Here is a 4,164-nt window from a genome sequence, read left to right on the forward strand (position 1 = left end):
CCCAATGTCCCAAAAGCTATTAAATATAAAAGTAGCTTGGCACTGATTCACCTTAGCATAATTTCTAGAAAATTAGTTCACATTAAGCTGCATTTAAGTAATTTAGTGTGGTGTATCCTTTTTTTAAAACTTCTCTAAAAACATTCTGAACTTAACTATCATATCACATATCCAACTATCCTTTACGGGTTCTGACTACTCTCTTGATTCCATACTGAAAAATTAAATACAAATATTAGAGTAAAAACTACTAATTAGAATCAATATCATAACTTATTGATATCATTGTTTGTTTAACAATATTAAAATGGAGTAGACAAAATCATAAGCTCGGGGACGATTACCCCTGACATGTTCATTTCATAAGTGTGTTTCTCTTATAAAAAGAAGAAAATTATTTCTTTTTAAGAAAATGGTCTTTATTTTAAAACTATAAAACGTTTAAGATTATATTTTAAAGATGATGAAATCTCAGATTTATATAACATTTTGTATCCAGTTTATTTAGACAACGAAAGCATCAGTGTGGTCAAATGTTAACTCATTTCATTTTTGCATTAGCTGATTTATTTATACAGTAGTCCTCAATAGGTATAAGAACTTCTTGGTGTTCTTTTGTCTTTATAAGAAAACACTATTTAATAAAATATATTGTAATTCCAAAAGTATGCTGGACAAGTATAAAAGGTTAAAGGGAAAAAGAGCCTCAGTTTAGTCCCACTTTTTTGATAGGTCCTGAATCACCACTCTTTCCTGTTTCTAAGAATTTTTTCTTTTTGTTTTTGTTTTGTCTTTTGAGACAAGGTCTCACTGTGTATTTGAGACTGACCTGGAACTCACTATGTAGCTCAGGCTGTTCTCGAACTCACAGCGATACTCCTGCCTCAGCCTCCCGGTGCTGGGATTACAGGTGTGTGCCACCATGCCTGGTTTAAGATATTTTTTTTTAATTATAATTGGTTTAGGGTTAGGGTGGGATGAAGAACGAAAATATAAGATAGGCTCATTCATATAGGAAGTTACTAGAAGGGCCTGAACCAAGGTAATAACTTCTAAAAAGGAGGTTATAAAAGCCATAAATGAATTTATCATCATGGAAAGTGACAGGCAGTAACTCTGTAAGCTGACATAGACAGGACATTGGTAAGAATATTCTGTGCCTTCAAGCTTTGGTAGATACCTGGTTCTCCCAGAATATAAGAAAGGACTGAAATCCAAATCAAAATCACTGCAAAGAAATAAAAAGACTTCTGATATTGAGATGAAAGCTTGGTGAATTTAGAGAAATTCAGGCAACAATCTGTACAAGATATAAAGAAGAATGGATAAAGCAAAAAGCCTAAGTAAAGGAAGTAATTTGAGCAAAGAGGCAGATATGGTATTTAGTAAATGTAATACCTCAAATTACAAAATTCCTGAAATAGCATATAAAGGAAATGTTTACAAAAATTAAAAATTCAGTAAATGCTAATGAAACACAAAACACAAAAATATTCCGTAAAACTTTGATAGGTTTTTTTTTTTTACTTCTCATTTCTAATGTGAGGATGTTTAATAATATTTTTCCGAAGTACGATCGAGAACAAACAAGCAGCATTTAAAGGCTGATTTATTTGGTATAAAGTACTGAAAAGGGCAGTTGTCTGAAGAAAAATGTATCATGTTTTTAGTTAAATTTCAAGAAGACCTGAGAAGTGAGTGATAAACACTGCTTCCCTTTATTTTCCATTCGCCGACTGTAGTTAAATGTGACCTATTCAGAGAAAGTCCCACCACAGATTCGTGGTACAAGGACGCAGGAGCACAGCTGCCGACCTGTAGACCACCGGGTGGCGCTGCTTGGAGAATGAGGACTGGAGATAGTGACCAGAGGAGTCTCTCCAGAGTTTTCCTGACTGGTGATCTCCTATTTTATTTTGATTTTGCTGCCTTCCATTATGGCAGTGCTGGTTCCTTGCATTTCATTTCGCTATGCCCAGATTAGCCCGTGTCAGTTCTCCTTTACCGGTGTGGGTCAACTCTGGAAGTTGAGTCCCTGGCGCTTCTCCTGGGGCTCCGTGCTGTACCTTCCCCCAGAGCTCTGTGCAAGGGGCCCACCCGGCCTCAACAAAACTATTTCTTAATAGTAACCTCACTGATCTTTAAAATAGAGAAAAATTATTAACACAGTCATCAGAGGAGGAGTTAGTAAACACTTTGAAAAGTGAAAGATGTATTAATCGTTGCTATTCAATTACATAAATTTAACATTATGGAACTGTTGCTCGTACATTTGCTGTGCAAACCCATCCACCCTCATGGCTTATTTGTTTATGTATTTATTTGGTAAGGGGAATCGAACTCGGGACCTTCTGCTTGCCAAGTAGGCGGCAGATCCACTGAGCTAAACTCCAGGCCCCATCATGGGATTGAGGGAAAAATACTTCAAATTTTTGTCAGAAATACATATTATTGCATTATAAAATTAAAATACTCATTTCCCTTTTAATGCGTTTAAAATTTCTGTTCACAGATAAATTTCAGGTTCATTTTAAGCTTGTTATAAACATTACTTGCCATCAACAGCACACACTGCTAGAAATAGAGAGAAATCTACTCTCATAACTCGTAAGCAGTATACATACCATCCTGCATAGCCAACAATTCCGGGGTCCAGTTTCTTACAGCTCACAACCTATCACCTGTAGCTACCCTTTCTGGAAGAGAAGGAGCTACTTCATAAACGTTGTTTTGCTATGATTTTTCAGGTTCTAGCTTTGTTATTTACTCTCATAAAAATCATACTATCCTGGCAAAAAATGCAAAAAATGAATAGTGTTTTCGATATTATGAATAATGGGAAAATGCAAGTTGTGATTTTAAATATGGTTTGAGACAAGTGACCACGGAATTATATTAGGCCCATCCTCGGTATCAACAATGTAGCCATACAATAGAGATTCAAACGTATTTTGAATGCATAATATTATATTCAATATTATGCCAAGGAATTAAATTAATCAATATAAAACAAATAGATTATTTATTATGAAGTTGTATTCCAAGGAAGACTTTAACATAGTTCAAGCACTACGTGTTTCTTTTCAAACTTTAAATGAATAGATATTCTTGAACAACAAATATAAAAATAAATTTCCAACAGTTGAAGATGCATTACAGGAGCCCTGATCCTCTCTAGACAATTAGAGAACAATTCTCCTTTGAGTATAAGTGGCAAGTGCAGAAGGAAAGCAGACTGAATAAATTATACTTTTATCTGAAATTTAAAATCCATTAGTTGGAGAACAATAGACCTGATAACTGTTGAAACTTTCCATTTAGGTTATGCATTTTATTCTTTTAAGTAAGTGCCTTATTATTTTTTCTACATCAAAGATAGTTAATCATAGTGTGTAACATACAGATAGCTAATCCTTCCAAGCAGCAGTAGCAGTGATAAGTTTAACAGAATATGGTACCATTTTTAAACACTGTTAGCATTTGTATGCTGGTTTGTGAGTAGGGCAAAAAGATACATGTAATGTTTTTTCAGCAAAACAAATGTAGGAGATTATTTGAATAATTCTAATTCTTTAGTTTTTCAGTTATTAGATTTAGAGTTTATTACTATAAGCTATAAGCTATAACAAGCAAATACTTAGAATCATTGGAAATGTCAATAATTCTCCATTCAATTAACTACATTACCATTAACTTTAAGTTTAAACATACTGTTTTAACAGGAAATTTCATCATTTTCATTACCTACAAAACACTTCAGTTTTACAAATTATTATGATTATTTTTAGTGTATGTCCCACATCACAAGATCAGTATAAAAATGTGCCAGTTTCTTGACAGAGAAGAGAAATTTGATTTCTAATTTTTGCACCAAACAACACCAAAATTTATCTAGTGTTTCAATGCAGTTCAAAGAAAAGAAGAATCAGAATATTTGTGCATTTTAAAATGCTTTGTCCTTAAACATAATCTTTCATGAGCTATGAGGAAATCACTGGCATTAAAGGAATGTGTCTATAAATATTGACACAATTTCTCAATTTTTTCAAGTGATAATTTGTCCCTATCAATATCATTGAGTTTTGACAGTCTCAATTACAAACACATGCTTGATTGCTTGAAAATTTAGATACTGATGTTCATCTGTGGTTTAAAAAAATATAA

At 33.3% G+C, this 4,164-nt stretch overlaps 1 pseudogene; it reads right to left on the reverse strand.

Moving 5' to 3' along the window:
- Positions 1–972: 972 nt before the first annotated feature.
- On the reverse strand, positions 973–1,662 carry LOC104864002 (annotated as a pseudogene).
- Positions 1,663–4,164: the final 2,502 nt, after the last annotated feature.

Source organism: Fukomys damarensis, unplaced genomic scaffold (genome assembly GCF_012274545.1).
Source record: "Fukomys damarensis isolate Sample0158 unplaced genomic scaffold, DMR_v1.0_HiC HiC_scaffold_35, whole genome shotgun sequence".
NCBI classification, from domain to species: domain Eukaryota; kingdom Metazoa; phylum Chordata; class Mammalia; order Rodentia; family Bathyergidae; genus Fukomys; species Fukomys damarensis.